Below are 21,448 nucleotides of genomic sequence, written 5' to 3'. Positions count from 1 at the left end.
ACAATTCAATTGCGTGCTTCTGTCGAGTCAACCTATATCCAATCACTAATTGTTTATAACGGTGCCATATTGACCCTTGCCGATTATCACGGTCGAGCAGTTGATTTTTGATCGAATTCTAAAGTCTGTCGCGTTTATATCCCTTAACGGCTTCACCTGATAGGTTAGTTAACTCGTGAGTGATCAGTTCAGAGAAAAAGAACCATAGGCGCGTCGACGAAAAGCCCATTTCATATTATCAAAACAGGGTCGAATTTTCAAGATGTCACAACTTTTCCTCTCTTATAAAAATTTCATCCTCGAAATTTAAACCATTACAATTCTTTCACAAAAAGGTGAGGGTATTAAAGTCTCATCAATTCTTCGCTTTCCCACGTAGCTCCTTTTGTCCCATGGTGTTACTAGACCACTTTCACCAAAGAGATCATCTTGGTGCGCAAAACTTGCTCCTTCCAATCTACTATTTGGACTGGTCTCTCCACGTATGACATTCTCTCGTCCACGTCTAATTCTTCAAAATTTAGCATGTGGGTTGGGTTAGGTTCATACTTTCTTAACATCGACACGTGAAAGACGTCATGCACCTAAGCAAGTCTTGGTGGTAACGCAAGACGATATGCCAAAGTCCTAATTCTTTTAAGAATTTCAAAGGGACCAACGTACCTCGGACTTAATTTTCCTTTCTTGCCGAAGTGTGAAGTACCCCTCATTGGTGACACTTTAAGAAATATGTGCTCACGACCTTTGGAATTCCAATGGTCTTCGCTGCTTATTTACATAACTTTTCTGGCGACTCTAAGTAGTCTTCAGTCTTTTTCGAATGACTTTAATGGCGTCAACTAACTATTGGACTAACTCAGGGCCCATAATCTTACTCTTCCCAATTTCGTCTCAACAAATAGGAATTTTGCACGCTCTTCCATACAACGCTTCAAACGGTGCCATATGGATGCTCTACTGATAACTGTTGTCGTATGCAAACTCAAATAGATGAAGCCGTTCCTCCCAGCTTCCTTTGAAGTCCCACACGCAAGCTCTCAGCATGTCCTCGAGAGTTTGAATCGTTAGCTCAGACTAGCCATCCGTCTGCGGATGATAGGCTGTGCTGTACTACAGTTTCGTTCCCAATGCAGTATGTAAACTTTTCCAAAAAGCTGCTGTGAACTTCGAGTCTCGATAAGACGTAATCGTCACTAGAACTCCATGCGGACAAAATATCTGACTCCTTGGTAAGCTCATCACAAAATCCATTGTGATATGCTCCTATTTCCACTTGAGAATCTTGAGAAGTTGGAAAAGTCCTCCTGGCTTGCAATGTTATGCTTTCACTTGCTGACACGTCAAACACTTGGTGACATGTATGGCAATATTCGCCTTCATACTAGTCCACCAAAAGTGTTGACGCAGGTTTTGACACATCTTCGTATTGCCTAGATGAATGTGGCAACTACTGCGATGAGCTTCTGTCAAGATCTCCTTAAGTTCCGCATCATCAGGTACACGGAATTTTCACAAAACTTTAGTGTTCCGTCCTCGGAAACCTGAAAATCATCTTCCTCTTTTCTATATCTTCTTGCAAAATTTTCTGGGTCTCAGGGTTTGTCAATTGTAATGTCTTAATCCTTATCTGCACTTCCGGTTCAATTCTGAGGGTGGCCATAAGACTTGAAAGGTGGCCTATCTCAAATTTGAAAACCAAAATTCGGCTCCTCAACATCGTATCCATGACAGTTGCTAAATAACCTTGGCAACCCACCTCTAACAAATAGGTTGCCTCAAGCGACGAAATTAAAGTAATCGAGGGTCCTCCTCGATTCCCAACTACTCAAAACTTTCACCCGCTAATAGTTTAAACTGGATTACTTCACAATAACAACCCATTACAGCAAGATGCTCCTTGAGCCAAATAACAATTCAACACAATTCGTTGCTTCTTGAACCAACCCATTTTAATTACAATATCAAAGTCACACATATGCAAAATAGTTAAACATAACTTTAGCTAGTGATCCTCCTTTCTACGACCTTATTTCAATAAACCAAAGTTCTACAAGTTTGACAACACTTTTGTCGCGCCACTCTGATAACATTATCCCAAAAACATTCTTCCCCTGGTCGATGCATAACTCGGTTCATTCATGTTCCCTTTACCATCCTAGTAGTGCCCTCTATGCGGTAGTGGTGTCTGTGCTCCCTTGGACCTATGCGGACAATCCTTCACCTCGTGGCCATGTTGACCACATTTGTAACATGTTCCCAATCTACCAGGACATGGGGTTGGTCCATGGTTCCTTCTACAAATTCGGCACACATCGCTCGGGCGAGGTTCTGGCTTTTTGATTCCACCCCTTCGGTTGGGTGGAATGGAATACTCTCCTCCAGTCATCTGCCTTTTTCCAAACCGATTACCATCTCTACTGGACCCGAACCACGACTCAGATGCGGTGGCTCGTTCATTCAAGTTTCTCTCAATCAGTTGTGCCCGCTCATATAAATCATTGTAATCCTTTAGATTTAGCGGAACAAGCGGATCTTTTATCTCCAATCGGAGGCCATCCCTGAACCTCTTTACTCTGTCTATTGGATCCTTGATCAATCTAGGCGCGTACTTGGACAGCTTGGTGAACTTCGCCTCGTACTAATCCATAGACATCAGGCGTTGAAATTCTGCCATCTTCTGTTCCCTAGCACAGTCAGAGAAGTACTTCCCATTGAAAACTTCCACAAAGGCATTCCACATCGGGACCACGCCCTTGGGAAACCCACTTCCTTTGGTGGCTTCCTACCATGTACTTGCATTCCCCTATAGCTGGTAGCTCGCCAGGACTACCTTGTCTTCATCAGAGCACCTCAATAGTACGAAGACCTTCTCTAACTTGCGGATCTAGAGGGTTGCAGCCTCGGGATCGCTTGTTCCAGTGAACCTCGGCAGGTTCAACTTCAAAAACTGCTCTACTAACTTGTGCATCGGTCGCTCCCCGATCACATTTCCAGGTTGGACCTCAGCTGGTGCGGTAGTAGTGGCGGTGGCAGTAGCAGCGGCTTGATTTTAAGCCTGCTGCCCCTTCAAATTTCCCAACATCTCAAGCGCCTGAATGATTCTAAGCCTGCTGCCCCATCAAATTTCCTAACGTCTTGAGCACTTGAATAATCTCGTCTATTCTAGGATCGCCACGTGCTGCTACACCAGTATTGGCCTGCAGTGGTACTCTCTCTCTCTCTCTCTCTCTCTCTCTCTCTCTCTCTCTCTCTCTCTCTCTCTCTCCCTCACTGACTGAGTCGACGCCCTTCCTCGAGTACCAACCCTAGTCGGCGTCCTACCCCGAGTAATAGACGAAACAGTCCTCTTCCAAGGAGTTCTCTTCTCCGAATCGTTCGTAATATAGATTCTTTATAGAACCTACTTTTCAATTCCACATAGAATTAGAAAACTGAACAACCTACACAAAACAATCAATCAATTAATCATAGGTGTCTGCATAACGAAAAGCTTTTCCTTTTACTATCCCCAAACCCATCGCACCTTATTATTCCAGACACTGACCAACTCTGATACCACTTCGGGCAGGAATGTCACACCCCGAACCTTGGACATGCACACATCCCTCGGAGATCGACTAAAATGTGACGTTCCTAGGATGCGTCTCTGACCCAATCGATTTATATACATGCGGAAGCGAACTAATAAACTCCAGACAATAATCAAACATGAGATAGAAAAGCAGGACAACCAATTTTCACAAAACATACTTTATAAACAAATCAGGTTTATATATAGGAGTTTATATCCAAAAGAAGATGCCAAGCCAATTCTACCCCGAACCCTACCTACTCGGGATCTGGGTCCACTACGACACCGTCTGGGATGTCGATGTCCAACAGGTTAGCTACTTCTACTCCGGGCCCTTCAGCCTCGAGCCCCGAGTTCGCCATGATATCCTCTAGTATATCGATATCATGCACAGGGTGAAGCATCTCTTCATACTCGGTTTTGATGGCAGACCTGTCAAAATCCTCCAAAGGACCCTCCCGAATCCTGTTGGGCTAGTTTACGCTTTGAAGCGATGAGGTACCAAGTGAGATAGGCCCTCATCGACCTAAAGAGTGGTCACTACAAGCTCACGGGTCTAGGTGGTCCCGGGATAGGGAGAAGGGTAGTCTTGGTATCTACCTCTTGTAGACACCCAAAACGGATGTGACGGACCTCCATCTAAGGACCTAAAAAAGGGTTAACCACGACGGGGTGAGATAAAAATCTCAATGAGTCTACACCCTAAACCCCGATTAAGAAGACAATTCACCTTGAGGAAGCCTACACATGCACCATAGATGACTTACCTCACATCAGCACCTCCCTGCACATTAATACATCTCATATATCATATGTATACAGTAAATGCATTCAATAACTAAAACACCTCATATGATTCATCAAATATTCACAAGAGTCCCGATTATAAGGCCAAATCGTTATGACACGTCCCATTCCATGCCACACAATTTCATCCCATAATCAAGCATGGTTATCTCAATCACTAAAATGTGTTCTCATTATTTACCACCCAATGGCCATAGCCAACTCATCAGTCAGCAATCATCCAGCATAACCACGCGTCGTCCCTCTATGTCGAGCATGGCAACGTCTACATCTAGACAACATTCTTGAATGAGCATCGATCCAACCTCCACTGCGACCGGCATCCGTTCTCAAGGACATCTGAACTTAATCAGGCATCGTCCCGTGTGCACGCATCTGGACGGGTTCCGATAATGACCACACGCACATCCATGCTCGACCAAGAACATCGTGCTTTGAACTCAAATACTTCTATTTCAAATAATGGACTTGGCCAATTTTCTTCATATTAAAAATATCCAGTAAAATAATTGTGCTTGGTCACACAATCAAATCGATCCACAAAACATGATACTCTCCCATTTAAAAACTTCACAATTATATATAATACATAAAATATTTTTGGCGTCAAAACCCAACACTAGGTATTTTTCTAATTAAATACTATAAAATCATATTTTTGCAATAATAATTAAAAATCATCACCAAGCACCCAATTGCATAATTTAATAATCAATTTCACAAATCAATTCAGCCACAATGATCAGCGTAAAATTCTACAAACCGGCTATTCCTGTATAATTTACTCTAATTATAATTAATTAATTAATTAAATTGTAAATTATTTAAACTAAATCACTTAATTAATTTAAACCGGCTAATCGAACTAACCTAATTGAGCTAACCAATCTAATTTAGCTAAGCTAACTAATTTAATCTAATTAAGCTAACTAAATAACCTAACTAACCACCTAACTAACTAGTCTAGGTAACTAAGGGTGTGTTTGGTAACGTTTCTGTTTAAAAATTGTTCCAGTAAACAGAAATAGAAAAAAGTGTTTCTATTCCAGGGAATAATTTTTAACCAAAAACGCGTTTGGTAACTATATAAAATTTATGTTTCTGGAATATAAAAAGAACATAAACACGTTTGGTAACTGCACAAAATTTCTGTTCCTAGAATAGAAAAAGAACAAAAACACGTTTGGTAACTGCACAAAATTTATGTTCCAATTTTTTTTTGAGTGTCTTTTTTTTAATAAAGTGTAAACTTGGTATTGAATTATTATTCTCATGAAATGCTCATCAATTTAATTTTGTTCATAGTAAGTGAAAACAAACATTCTAAACATGATCATATTTGCTTACTTGGAAGAAAATTTTTAAGTTTGTACCAAAATTTTCCCAATTGCTTTTTTTTTTTAATAAAGTGTAAACTTGGTTTTGAATTCTCATTATCATAAAATGCTCATCAATTTAGTTTTGTTCATGGTGAGTAAAGTCAAACATTTTGAACATGGTTATAAGTGCATACTTTGAAGAAAATTTTATAAATAAACTTTGTACCAAATTTTTCTCACGTGCCTTTTTTTTTTCAATAAAGTGTAAACTTGGTATTGCATTATCACTCTAATGAAATGCTCATCAATTTAATTTTGTTCATGGTGGGTGAAGACAAACATTCTGAACATGGTCATGTGCATACTTGGAACAAAATTTCGTAAGTAAAATTTGTACAATAAGAGCTAGCTAAAGAAGAATATCTTATAGATCTCTACATAGACCCTTTCATACATAACATCACAATAATGAAGTAATATAGTTCATTGTTCAACTTCATCACATTGAATTTGATAAGTGAGTACTTAAAAACAAAAGTACAAAAGTCAGAAACACAAAGTCATGAAATCCCAGGCATATTATGATCCCTCGCCATTTTATTTGCAATCCTTGTCCTAAGCATGTTTATTCTAGGTGCATCATGCAATGTATCATCTGCAACCTCAGGACAAAGAGGCAAAGATAGTTCTCAATTTCTGCAGGCATGTCATAATTGATCACATGTTGAATGTTAGGAAAGTCCAACCCCTTTGAAGCAACATCTGTGACAACCAAGACATCTTTCATGCCTGCCTTAAACGATGAAATAGCATATTCTCTCTCTTCCTAGTCTTTGCCACCATGAATAGCCACTGCTTCAACTCCTTTCAAAAGTAGATACTCATGAATGTCATCCACAGCGGCCTTGTTCTCACAGAATATAAGGACAGGGGGTGGAGTTTTCCGAAGGCACTCAAGAAGGTAAACAATTTTTGCCTCCCGTTTGACATACTCAACCTCCTGAATGACATCAAGATTTGCAGCACTGCTCTTCCCACATTGACCGTGACAGGCTTCACCGAGCACTTCTTGCAAAATTTTGAATTTTAGTAGGCATAGTGGTAGAAAAGAGGAGCGTTTGACGTTGAGCTTTGAAGTGGTCGAACACCTCCCTTATATCATCTTCAAATCCCAATTCCACCAATCTGTCAGCCTCATCTAAAGTAAGGTACCTGCAGAAAGCAACATATCAATATAATTTTCCCGCAAATAACAAGTCCGAATATTTAAGACAACAAGTGCATTAACAGAAAATCAAGATTGAGGCTAATTTAGGAAAGAGTGCAAGATGAAGAATCTTGGTTCCAGTGAAATCCCATATCCTCGTGGACAAAGAGGCAAAGATAAGAACTCAAAAAGCAATCTCAATCAATGTCCCATGCCACGCTATTTAACCTTTGAGCTAGCATTGACCATTGGAATCAAATGGTGCACATAGAACTCAAGCAAAAACATAGAGCACTGAGAACGCAAAAATATGCTTGACTTAAGCACTATTGAGTTTTTTCAATGCAGATTTATTGAAGATTCGATGTAGTTGCTTCAGAGTAGGGATAACATTTAGTATTTGGCGTTTCACGTCTGCTGTCCACTAATAACTTCCTACCAATAGCAAACCAATCAACTTGCCAATGCATGATCATACGCCAATAGTTACATATGGAATTATTCAGAGACAACCAGATGTTGTGGAAAGCAGTGTACAAGTTCAAAAGGTATAAAAGGATGAATTAAAGGATTTTACCTGCAATTATCAAGGTTCATCTTTTTCTTTGCCAAAGATATCCTTCAATCTATCGGGAGTAGCAACAACAATGTGCACTCCCTTCCTCACAACCTCCACCTGCGACTGCATATCCACTCCGCCAATACATAACAGAGCCCTCAACTCTGGATATCCAGCCTCTCTCAACGGAACCAAAAACTAATTCCACAACTTCATATGTCTGTCTCGCGAGCTCTCTTGAAGGGCGACAACCAATCCGAAAGGTCCTTCACCGTGAGCAACGGGGCATCATCATCTCCTCTTGAAGAGCAATCATGATCATCAGCAACACGAAAACCAAAGTCTTCCCTGACCCCGTGAATGCAATCCCTATCATATCTCTGCCCGCCAAGACCACCGGAAGACCCTGCACCTGAATCGGCGTCGGATGCACAATCCCCTTCGCTTTCAACTTCTTCAAAATAGAGTCTGGGAACCTCATATCCTTAAAATTATTTATTGGTGGTAGGATATCCTCTCCATCAACAATAATATGCCACCGTTTCCGAATCATATCGCACCGCTTCCCGACATCCTCCGAATCGGCAACGGCAGCTTCCACCTAGTTAGCAGCGCGGCTCGGTGTAAATGATTCCCTTCGCCAACTCGCGGACCGACATCAAGGTCTTGCAATTGGATAAGTTCTCGTCCCGATCTCGAGCAAGCGACAAGCCGATGCCGCAGATCGACGAGCAACGGTACCCTAGATCCGGGCGAGCGTTGCTCGCCTGATCTGCGAGACTAACTCGAGCAAGCGTCTCGCAGATCTAGGCAAGTGCTAGCTCGAGCGAGCCCTCACACTCGAGCTCCGAGCAGCCATCGCCCAGATCTGCGAGGGGTGGCTCTCGCCGAAGCCCTCGTCAATCGGTGAAGGAGGAGCAGTGAGCATGTTCACCTAGTGAAGGAGTGTTGACACTTAAAAAAAAAATTATTGCATGTAGATTATTTAGGTGTTTAGTATAGTTTTTAAAATGGAAGATTTTTCCCTTAAAAAAAAATAATTAATTAATTAAAAATTTTAAAAAAAAAAAGAAAAAAAGTTTAAAAAAATTAAAAAGAAAAAAAAAAAAAAAAAAAGTTGGGGTCAATGATCTAAATGTGGCTAGCCAAGCCCAAGAGGTCAGATTGGAATTAAAATGACAAATTGGGGCCAAAATGCAATTTCCAAAAGTTGAGGGACCAATTCGCAAATTTTTCAAAATTTCACTCGAGCCCTTTAAATCATCATCTGGGCCCCCAATTGAGTTAAAATTGAACTTGGGTCAAGTCTAATTAATCGAATCGGGCAAAAAATGACCTAATTGCATTGGCCTAATTGCATTGTATTTGGGATTCTTGGGTAAGAAATTGGCCAACTTTGAGGGACTCTCTTGCAAAATTAGGTGGAGAAAAGGGTGAAAAATGGTCAAGATCTTAAACTACTATTAATGAGGTTGCTAATTGATCAAAAACTGGGGCCAAATTGATGGATTAAAGCACTCAAACCAGCTACCAAAAATCTGCACACTCAACAGCAGTTAAAAAAATTGGCTAAGTCGAGAGTGGGTGGAGTAGCCCCGTTGACAGGCTGGGTAGGTGGACAAGAGACCGACCAAAAATCCCTTAATTTAGGGGATAAGATCACGGAAGCAAGGTCTTTCGAGGGACGGGAGAAAGAGACGAGAGAGAGAGGAGAGAGCTCGGAATCGATCCCCAAAGAAGCCCTCAGAAGCAACTCTAGAAAAGAGAATTCCAGAAATTCCAGACCGACCTGGAGAGAGAAAAGTGAGATTTTCACACACCTACGGCCAAATTAGCCAAAACCTTCAACTAGAGAGTGAAACTTCATTAAAAATTCTTTCCAACCATAGGTTGCACGTCCCAAATGGAGATCGGGAAGGTCTCCTAAAGCCCCCCGAAACAGTGCCCTCTTGGCGGGCCAAGAAAGTCCGAAAATTTTTCTAAGTGTTGAGACCGATTGGTCACGAGTGAGGGAAAGCCAATGTTTTTTGAAAAAGTTGAGAGATAAATGAGGAAAATCTTGACTTTTACCCAAAACTAGAATACATATAGTTTGGCGTGGTTTAATTTTTCCAACAAAAGACGTCTTGAAGTCTAATGTTAGAGGTCAACGAAAACCTTTGTTGTCAGTTCTTTTTTTGCATATCTCATTTCCAGTTGAAGAAGCCAATTTCCACAGGCCCCCCGAGGATAATTTTTCGGTTTCATCGGCCAAGAACCACTTGAAAAGGAAACTAGGAAGTAAGGTAAGCATCCTAGATGTACTTATTTTCGAGTTTGAGCATGTTTTGATCATAAAAATCAAGAGGAAAACCAGCCCGGAAAACTGATTTCTGAGGCTGAAATTTTTCTAAGTGTTTGAAATCTCTTCAAGAGTGTTGCATGTGTGCTTCTTGGAGAGGTCATTCTCTATGATGTTTGTTGCATTTAAAAGTTCATGTTATCTACTTTCACTCGGATCAAGTAGTGTTTCCCTTAGATCTCGTATGTAATGAGTGTCGGGGCTTGAATATGGGCATTCAACCTATTTGCTTGACTTGGGTTCAAATCCAGATTTGCAAAATTTGCTCGAACCCGCATATTGGAGGACAATTTCAGCTTGGTTCTTGTGTGTTTTAGGCTATGATCTTTATCTAATCTTACTCTTTGCATGTGTTAGTTTAACCTTGATGTTTTGGTTCCACATAATATTGCTCATGCGTTGAGATTGAAGGCTGCAAACATAGCCTGAGAAAGCTGGTTCGGGATAATTTGATGCATGCCAAGTGTTCGACAAAATGCGTAAACCAAGTTTCGATCTTGAAATGGTCGATTTGAGCTTGGTTCTTGTTATATTCATGTGCTGTGTTACTCCATGTTAGCATAGATCGGTTTAAGGAATTTATTAATTTTAAAAAGAATAATAATAAATAAAAAAGAGAAAAATATGAAAACTTCAAAAATATCAAAAAATGTTAGATAGCATCAAATTAGGATAGAAATGACATATATGAAATTTTCGGTCGTCGGCCATCTCAATCTTAATTTCCAAAAAATAATTAATTAATAAATATTAAAATTTCAATTTAGCTCAAATTAAAGCCCAATTAAATAAACGGACTTCACCACGGTCACAAAGATAAAATTCGGTCTTGGGCCATCCCAGTTGAATTTCCGGAAAATAAATAATTATTTAATTTAATTCCAAAATTAATATTTAAATACAAAAATTTCACTTATGCCCGAAAAGCCTAATTGAAGCCCGATTAGGTCGGGAAAAATCCCGGGCTACCCTCAATAAATAGTAGACCATGTCTACTTGCTAATTGCACACTCAATTTGTCTAATTCGCATCACAATTGACTAATAAACACTAATCTATTCTAATCTAACCACCTAAACCTAATTAATTAAAACTAAACCACCCTTAAGCATAATTAGCCAACTAATCATGGATTAGTGACATTACTCACCGGATTTTAGCGCAAAACGGACCAATCCGATGGGGATGACACAAGGGTCGTTTCTTCCCAAAGCACGGCTCGAGTTCGGGGCCGGAAACGGCCCAAAGCGGGCCACGAGCCTACTAGAAACCCACTCCGTGGGTTGCTGGTTTGGCTGCGAAACAGGGGAAAACAGAGATGACTAGGGGCGGAGAAGGGTCGGGAAGGCGAGTGGCGGTCCGGTGAGGTCACACAGCGGGCTCGGCGGCTTGCTCGGCTGCTCACGATGGCTGGACGGGGCGAACAGGGGCGAAACAAGGCTAGGTCGCGCGAGGGACGGATGGCAGCGAGCGGCAGGTGCGCGGGCATGCGTGGACAGCGGAACGGCGGCGAGCTGCGGCGGTGCGTGGGCGGCGACGGCGGCCGGCTGCTGTCTCGGTGAGCTGCTATCTTCGCTTCAGCTTCTCTTTCTGTTCGCTGGTTGCACAAAGAAGAAGAAAGGAAGGAGGGGAAGAAGTCGGTCACGTGGGGGAGTGGGAGAGAAGAGAGAGGAGAGAGATGAAGAGATAAGAAGAAGAGGTTTGAAAAGTCAAAGTGAGAGGGGAAAAAGCAAGTGGGTGACAACCCACTATTCGGTGGAATGGGGGGATCGCACAAGGGGGAGGGGAGAGGAGAGGAGAGAGAGAGAGAGAGAGAGAGAAAAAAAGAAAAAGAAATAAAAAAAAGAAAATAGTACAATAATAAGAAAAATTACCTTATTCTTATTACCACTATTATTTTCCATTTCTCTTTCCCTTTTTATTTTCTTTCGGTCTTCATATTTCCTCCGATAATTTCTTTATTGAAATTTCGGACTCGTCAATAATTTGATGGACGATGAGTTAGGATCCTAAAAATGAATTGTGACACGCTCGAATATTCGATTCCCAAAACCAAATTAAATTTCATGGTTAGAATCAATCAAACGCGATTTTAGTCCAATCCAACCAGTTGAGTAGCTTTTAGGGATTTTACTGCAGATACATCCATTAACGGCTTCACCCAATAGGTTAGTTAACTTGTGAGTGATCAGCTCAGAGAAAAAGGACCATAGGCACATTGACGACATGTCCATTTCACTTTATTGAAACATGGTCGAATTTCAGGATGTCACAACTCTTCCCCTCTTATAAAAATTTCGTCCTCAAAATTTAAACCATTACACACTTTGCTAAAAAAGGCAAGGGTACAACTGTCTCATCGACTCTTCAGTCTCCCAAGTCGCTCCTTCAGTGTCGTGGTGTTGCCAGACCACTTTAACCAACGGAATGGTCTTTGTACGCAGAATTTGCTCTTTACGATCAACAATCTGAATTGGGCTTTCAACGTATGACACACGGTCATCCATGTCCAATTCCTCGAAATTGAACACGTGGGTCGGGTCAGGCTCGTACTTTCTTAACATCGACACGTGAAAGACGTCATGCACTTGCGCCAATCTTGGCGGCAACGCAAGACGATACGCTAGGTTTCCAATTTTTTCAAGAATCTCAAACGGACCTACGTACCTGTGACTCAGCTTGCCTTTCTTACCAAAGCGTGAAGTTCTCCTCATTGGTGACACTTTCAGAAAAACGTGATCACTAACTTGGAATTCCAAAAACCTTCGACGCTTATCTGCATAACTTTTCTGCCTGCTCTGCGCTGTCTTTAATATGTCTATGATTATTGTCACGGCATCTACTGATTGCTGAACCAACTCTGGGCCTGTTATCTTCCTTTCTCCGACTTCATCCTAACATACTGGAGTTCTGCACACTCTGCCATACAACACTTCAAATGGAGCCATCTCGATATTCTGTTGATAATTGTTGTTGTAGGCGAATTCCACCAGATGAAGCCGATCTTCCCAACTTCCTTTGAAGTCTATTACACACGCTCTCAGCATGTCTTCAAGAGTCTGAATTGTCCTTTCAGACTGGCCATCCGTCTGAGGATGATATGCCGTACTGTACTGAAGCTTTGTACCTAAAGCACTCTGCAAGCTCTTCCAAAAAGCAGCAGTAAACCTCGGGTCTCTATCAGATGTTATCATAACCGGCACTCTATGCATACGAACCACGTGACGCACATACAGGTCTGCATGTCTATCCAGACTCAGGTCCTTTCGAACTGCAATGAAGTGAGTCGACTTTATCAGCCTGTCGATTACTACCCAAATCGAATCATTTCCTCTTTGACTCCTTGGTAGTCCAATCACAAAATCCATCGTGATATGCTCCCATTTCCATTATGGGATCGCGAGAGGTTGCAGAAGTCCTCCCGGCTTGCAATGTTGGGCTTTTACTTGCTGACAAGTCAAACACTTGGTCACATGTTTGGCGATGTCCGCCTTCATACCTGACCACCAATAGTGTTGACGCATATTCTGATACATCTTGGTACTTCCAGGATGAACGCTGTAATTGCTACTACGTGCTTCAGATAAAATATCCTCTCTAAGCTCTACATCATCAGGTACAACCAACGTCCACGAAGCCTCAGTACCCCATCATCAGAAACTTGAAAATCAACCTTTCTTTTATCAGTATCCTCTTGAAGAATTCTCTGTATGTCTAGATCTATCGGTTGGAGTTCTTTGATTCTGACCTAGACATCTGGCTCAATTCTGAGGGTGGCCATAAGACTCGAGAGGTGGCCTACCTCAAATTTGAATTCTGAATCCCGAGCTCTCTCGATTAAGTTCCACTCCTTAACCAAGATTTGTGCTATTGAAGACTTCCGACTCAATGCATCGGCAACCTTGTTGGCCTTTCCCGGGTGATATAGAATATCACAGTCATAGTCTTTCAGCAATTCCATCCATCGGCGTTGTCTCATGTTCAACTCCTTCTGACAGAACAAATACTTGAGACTCGATGGTCTATGAAGATCTGAAACTTTTCTCCACACAAGTAGTGCCTCCAAATTTTCAACGCAAATATGATGGCTGCGAGTTCCAATTCATGCGTCGGATAATTCAATTCATGAGGTCTCAACTGACGGGAAGCGTACGTAACAACTCTGCCATGTTGTATCAACACGCAACCCAATCCCTTGAATGACGCATCACTATAGATCTCGAATCCTCCAGGACCAGATGGAATCGTCAGTACAGGTGTGGTAGTAAGCTTTTCCTTCAGCTCTTGGAAACTACGCTCACACTTGTCTGACCATACAAATTTCTCTTCTTTCTTCAAGAGCTTTGTCAAAGGCGATGCTAATGCTGAGAAACCTTCCACAAACCATCTGTAATAACCTGCTAACCCCAGAAAACTTCTGATCTCTGTCACTGTTGTCGATCTTGGCCACTTGATCACGGCTTCTATCTTGCTTGGGTCGACGGAGATTCCTTCTCCGGAAATCACATGACCAAAGAACGCAACACGAGTCAGCCAAAACTCGCATTTGTTAAACTCAGCATACAACTGATGAGTCCTTAAGGTCTGGAGTACTACTCTCAAATGATTCTCATGCTCTTTCTCACTTCTCGAATAGACCAAGATATCATCTATGAACACGATCACAAACTGATCCAGATATTCCTTGAACACTCTGTTCATCATATCCATGAATGCAACTGGAGCATTCGTCAATCCAAACGGCATCATTGTAAACTTGTAATGACCATACCAAGTACGAAATGCTGACTTAGGAATATCCTCTTTCCGAATCCTCAGCTGATGATATCCTGTCCTTAAGTCGATCTTCAAGAATATTGATGCTCCTTGCAATTGATCAAACAAGTCATCTATCCTCGGCAATGGATACTTGTTCTTGATCGTTACGATTGAGTTGCGATAGTCGATGCACAAAGCAACGAACCATCTTTCTTCTTAACAAAACGAACGAGGTGCTCCCCAAGGTGATGCACTAGGACGAATAAATCCCTTATCCAGTAATTCTTGCATCTGCACCTTTAGTTCCTTCAACTCAGATAATGTCATTCGATAAGGTGCCTTTGAGATCGGTTCTGTCCCTGGTGCTAGCTCGATTACAAATTCAATCTCTCTTTCTGGCGGTAACCCTAGTAATTCTTTTGGAAAGACATCTGGAAATTCCTGTACCACTAAAATATCTTCCATTTTCAGCTCCTCAACTGTCGTATCCATGACAGTCGCTAAGTACCCTCGAAAACCCTCGTCTAACAAACAAGCTGCTTCCGGAGACGAGATTAAGGAAATCGAAGGTCCTCCTCGATTCCCGACAAACTCGAAGCTCTTACCCCATAGTGGGTCAAACTGAATCGCCTTGCGATAGCAGTCCATTTTAGCTCGTTGATTGGTGAGCCAGTCCATGCCAATTATCAAATCAAAATCATACATGGCTAGGACTAACAAGTCAATTTTCCCCACTCACTCACCAATCTCTAACTTGCACCCCGAACATCCCAAAGCAGCAATAACTTTATCTTTCAAGGGTGTAGATATGCAAATTGCCGACTCCAACAATACATGACTCAATCCTAGCATCCTAACATATTGCTCGGTAATGAAGGAATGGTTGCTCCTGAATCAAACAAAGCAAAAGCAGGTTGGTCGTTGAGCGAGACCATACTTGTAATCACGCTAGGCGCAGCTTCTGCCTGACCTTGGGTAATCCCGTACACAGTGCCCTGAACTGGAGGTCTCTGATGTCCTCCTTGCAGTGCATTCTGAGGGGCATACCCCTCTATCTGTCTCATTGGTGGCGGCGACAGCAACTGAGGTTGTCCTCTTTGCTTCTTTGGACAATATCTAGCTATGTGGCCCTGTTGGCCACATTCGAATCATGCACCCGTCCTAGCTGGGCACGATGCTATCCCATGTCTTCTCCCACAAAAGCGACATGCACCAACACTACTAGGTTTCGGCCTATTAAATCCACTTTTCTTGCTGGGCGGGCCTTGGAATCTATTTCCAAACATCGGCCTCTTTCCTTGGTGGATGTTGTCTCTATGAGAGCTAAACCTCGATCCAGATGAGGCAGCTTTATCATTCTGATCTTTCTCAATCTTCTGAGCTCTCTGATATATATCATTATAAGTCTTTAGATCCAGAAGGACTAAGGCACTGCTCATGTCCGGTCTGAATCCATCTCTGAACCTCCTCGCTCGATTCACAGGATTCTCGATTAACTCGGGGGCATATCACGAAAGTTCAGCGAACTTCGCCTCATACTCATCAACGATTAGGGAACCTTGGCGAAGACGTTGAAATTCGGCCATCTTCACCTCTCTGGCAGTCTTAGAGAAAAACTTATCATTGAAGGCTTCACGGAAAGTGTTCCAATCCTGAACAGCGCCTTCTGGAAAGATCATTTCACGAGTTGTCATCCACCAAATGTCCGCAACTCCATCCAGCTGGTAAGTTGATAACATTACCTTCTCAGTCTCATTGCACATCAGCAGTGCAAACGCCTTCTCGAGCTTCTGAATCCATGAAGAAGCAGCTTGAGATCTCCGCACCCGGAACAACGGCGGATTTAACCTTAGGAAATGCTCCACCAACTTATGGATTGGTCTTGCGGACCACTATCTCCGGTGGACCTTCTACATTCACGGTGGCTGGAGCAACGGCAGGTGCGACTGCAGGTGCGACAACAAGGGCAACTCCGGTGGCGGCGGCGGCGGCGACAGTTACGACAGCCTGAGCAGCAACTTCAATAGTAGCGGCCTGCTGATCCATTTTATTACCCATCGCTTCCAGAACACGCAAGTTTCCATCCACCCTAGGATTATTAGGGGCTGCTACCCCGACATCTACGACAGGTGGAATCATTCCACTCGCGCTAGCCTATGTTGACGCTCGACCACGTCCGCCTCGGGCTCCGACACGAGTCGGAGCTCTACCCCGTATAACGACCCTACTGGTCCTCTTTGTAGGAGTTCTCGGCTCCTGATCGCTCATGGTGTAGCTTTACTCAACTAACACCTGTTTCCAATTCCACACTGAATTAGAAACAGAGCAATCCAAACAACAAACAATTTTAGCACTCAGCTAACACAGACATGCACCAGCATAAATTTAAAGGCCTTTCCTACTAACTATCCAATGGTCAATGCTCCTTATCACTCCAATCTTCAACTTCACTTTAATACCACAAAAAGGAGATGTCACGCCCCAATCCTCGGGCACGCACACATCTTTCTCCCTTGGTCAATTTTAATATGCGATATCCCAAGACTATGTATCGCCGACCCTTTCATTTATTAAGCACATGCGGAAGCAGTTATAAATCCCCAGACAGTAAATCGATGGGATAGAAAAGCAGGGCCATATTTTTCATATTGAAACTTATAACCATACTTTTATACAAAACACAAACCAGAGTATTTCACAACTTTTTACTCTATCTCTATTCACATCAAAATGAAGATCTCAAAAGAAGATAGAATCTCAGTACATCTAAGGCGTACTTAAGATCCCTCTCAAGATTATCTTCTTCTTCCAAAATTCTTCTCCTCGGGTTTCACCCCAGAGTTCTCCTTCTCAGACTCCTCCTTAGCTCCTCATCAGGGTCCTAAAATGTTTTCCCCAAACCGGGATGAGACTACGTCTCAGCAAGTTCTACCCCACTAAAGCTTGATTAGTAAACTATTATACTATAAGCTGCCTAAACACACACAGGGTAGACGACTTACCTTGGCCTCAAATCCCACCTACAAATCAGCACAATTCACAATAGGCACTCATTTACTCCAAACAAATCGAACCAATCGATTACATGTCAAACAAACCATTCTAGGTCATTGATTCCACGCCATATAACATCCCTTCGGCACTCGATCACAGAGCCACATCAATGCTCTCGGGCGTCAAGTTCGCCAAAGTGACGTATCCACTAGACAATTGCATGCGTTCTTTAAGGCGCCATTTTCGCTAGTGATATCTCAAATCACCGAACCACACATGCCTACAACGATTGTTCAATAGACAATTGCGTGCGTTCTTTAAGGTGCCGTTTTCGCGAGTGATATCCCAAATCACCGAACCACACAAGCCTATAATCATGTATTCAATAGACTGCTACGTGCGTTCTTTAAGGCGCCGTTTTCGCCAGTGATATCCCAAATCACCAAACCACGTATGTCCATGATGGGATATGTAATAGACCGGTACGTGCGTTCTTTAAGGTGCCATTTTCGCCAGTGACATCCTTAGTCACCAAACCACGTAGGCCCATACACTGTACCTGATCGGTTATAGCCTAGAGTATTTCCAATCCACTCTCATGATTCCATCCACTTTACAACTCATCAAAGCATTATAAATGCTAAATAAACAAATTCGGCCATCTACCAATCAATCATTCTATTTCACTCAATTTCAAATAATTTAGGGTAAATCCCTAAAATATCACAATTTATTTAATTCCATGCAACGTAGAACTCAAATAAATAAATGGACTGCACCACGACAATCAGCACGAGATTTCGGTCGTCGGCCATCTCAATCTTAATTTCCGAAAATTAATTAATTAATTAATTAATTTCGAAAATTAATTAATAAATATTAAAAATTCAATTTAGCTCAAATTAAAGCCCAATTAAATAAACGGACTTCACCACGGTCACCGTCATAAAATTCGGTCTCGGGTCATCCCAGTTGAATTTCCGAAAAATAAATAATTATTTAATTTAATTCCAAAAATTAATATTTAAATACCAAAAATTCCACTTAGGCCTGGAAAGCCTAATTGAAGCCCGATTAGGGTTGGGAAAAATCCCAGGCTACCCTCAATAAATAGTAGACCATGTCTACTTGCTAATTGCACACTCAATTTGTCTAATTCGCATCACCATTGACTAATAAACACTAATCTATTCTAATCTAACCACCTAAACCTAATTAATTAAAACTAAACCACCCTTAAGCATAATTAGCCAACTAATTAGGGATTAGTGAGATTACTCACCGGATTTTAGCGCAAAACGGACCAATCCGACGGGGACGACACGAGGGTCGTTTCTTCCCAAAGCACGGCTCGGGTTCGGGGCTCGGAAACGGCCCAAAGCGGGCCACGAGCCGGCTGGAAACCCACTCCATGGGTTGCTGGTTTGGCTGCGAAACAGGGGAAAACAGAGATGGCTAAGGGCGGTGAAGGGTCGGGAAGGCGAGTGGCGGTCCGGTGAGGTCACACGATGGCTCCGGCGGCTTGCTCGGCCGCTCACGGTGGTTGGACAGGTGGAACAGGGGCGAAACAGGGCTGGGTCACGCGAGGGAGGGATGGCAGCGAGCAGCAGGTGCGCAGGCATGCGTGGACGGCGGAACGGCGGCGAGTTGCGGCAGTGCGTGGGTGGTGACAGTGGCTAGTTGCTGTCTCGGTGAGCTGCTATCTTCGCTTCAGCTTCTCCTTCTATTCACTAGTTGCACGAAGAAGAAAGGAAGGAGGGGAAGAAGTCGGTCACGTGGGGGAGTGGGAGAGAAGAGAGAGGAGAGAGAAGAAGAGATAAGAAGAAGAGGTTTGAAAAGTCAAAGTGAGAGGGGAAAAAGCAAGTGGGTGACAGCCCACTATTCGGTGGAAATGGGGGGGAATCGCATGAGGGGGAGGGGAGAGGAGAGAGAGAGAGAGAGAGAGAGAGAAAAAGAGAAAAGAAATAGAAAAAAAGAAAATAGTACAATAACAAGAAAAATTACCTTATTCTTATTACCACTATTATTTTCCATTTCTCTTTCCCTTTTTATTTTCTTTCGGTCTTCATTATTTCCTCCGATAATTTCTTTATTGAAATTTCGGACTCATCAATAATTTGACGGACGATGAGATAGGATCCTAAAAATGAATTGTGACACGCTCGAATATTCGATTCCCAAAACCAAATTAAATTTCATGGTTAGAATCAATCAAATGCGATTTTAGTCCAATCAAACCAATTGAGTAGCTTTTAGGGATTTTACTGCAGATACATCCATTAACAGCTTCACCCAATAGGTTAGTTGACTCGTGAGTAATTAGCTAAGAGAAAAAGGACCATAGGCACGTTGACGACATGCCCATTTCACTTTATTGAAACGGGGTCAAATTTCATGATGTCACAGAATAACTCAAGAGTTGAAGTGAAAGGTATCGGCACATGTAAATTAATCTTACGTGGTGGTCGAAACCTATTAATGCATGATGTCCTTTATGCTCCAGATATTCGACGAAACTTGGTCTTTGTAGTTGTTCTTCTTAGCTTAGTTTATGTATTGAACTTTCCATGGTGATTGTGTTGACATTTTGTATGGAACAATTTATTATGGTTCAGGACATGTATAGAATGATTTTATGGTGTTAGACATTGACTATGATCAGTACAATGTTAATGTTGATGGTTGTTTTTCTTTAATTGCGTCTTCTAATAACGTTGAAATTGATGCAAGTACTTGGCATGCTAGATTAGGTCACATTGGATTGCAAAGAATGCAAAGATTAGCTAGAGAAGGCCTTTTAGGGTCACTCACTAATGTTAGTCTATTCGTATGTGAATATTGTCTAGCTGAAAAAACAACTAGAAAACCATTCAGTAAAGGGACTAGAGCTGAATTTCCATTATATCTCATAAATTCTGACATTTGTGGTCCTTTGAATGTCAGAGCAAGGCATGGAGCCTCATATTTCATCACTTTTATAGATGACTTCACACGTTTCGGTTATGTCTTTCTGATCTCCCATAAGTCAGAAGCATTAGACTGCTTTAGATGATATATAACGATGGTAGAGAATCAGTTGAACAAAACAATAAAGGCATTGAGAACTGATCGTGGACGTGAGTATCTATCGGAGCAATTCAAGGCTCTTTGTGATGAAAAGGGAATTGTACGACAATTGACTATTCCTAGTACTCCACAACAAAATGGGGTAGCTGAGAGAAGGAATAGAACCCTATTGGAAATGATTAGGTCTATGATGGCGTAAGCAAATTTACCTATCTCCTATTGGGGAGATGCGTTATTGACTGCTGTCTATATACTTAACCGTGTGCCCTCAAAATCGGTCACTTCCACCCCTTATGAATTATGGACTGGTAAGAAACCAAACTTGAGTAGTCTACGTCCATGGGGATGTGCAGCTTATTAAGTCCTAGAGGGAATAAATGTATCTTTATAAGATATTCCGAACACTCCAAAGGGTACGTGTTCATAGGTGAACAAACTGATGGAAGTGTGATCGAAATGGAGTCACGAGATGTCACGTTCTTGGAGAATGATTTTCCTAATAGAGGTGAGATTGATAAGAACTTCTAATTATATGAGATGGAAGATCCTGATAACACACCCACTGATGTTGTAGAGGGAAATGAAGATTTACCTCAACATATAAGACCTAGTGGGAGTGTTGCATCGCCTGATGAATTGAATTCAAGAGAAATTCAATTGCGTAAAAGTAATCATAAAAGTATTCCTAGTTGTCGTTTTGAGATTGAAAGGGAAGCATTTATGATTGCTCAAAAAGACGATGCCGAGCCTAAGACTGTTCAAAAGGCTCTCTCATCCTCTGATAAGGAAGAATGGAGAAAAGCTTTGGAAGATGAGATGGAGTCAA

The 21,448-nt window shown here is 42.0% G+C and overlaps 1 pseudogene; it reads right to left on the bottom strand.

The window, feature by feature from the left end:
- Positions 1-6,248: 6,248 nt before the first annotated feature.
- Positions 6,249-8,143, bottom strand: LOC120291083 (annotated as a pseudogene).
- Positions 8,144-21,448: the final 13,305 nt, after the last annotated feature.

This window comes from Eucalyptus grandis, chromosome 3 (genome assembly GCF_016545825.1).
Source record: "Eucalyptus grandis isolate ANBG69807.140 chromosome 3, ASM1654582v1, whole genome shotgun sequence".
Taxonomy (NCBI): domain Eukaryota; kingdom Viridiplantae; phylum Streptophyta; class Magnoliopsida; order Myrtales; family Myrtaceae; genus Eucalyptus; species Eucalyptus grandis.
This window is presented reverse-complemented; position numbering and strand designations above follow the sequence as displayed.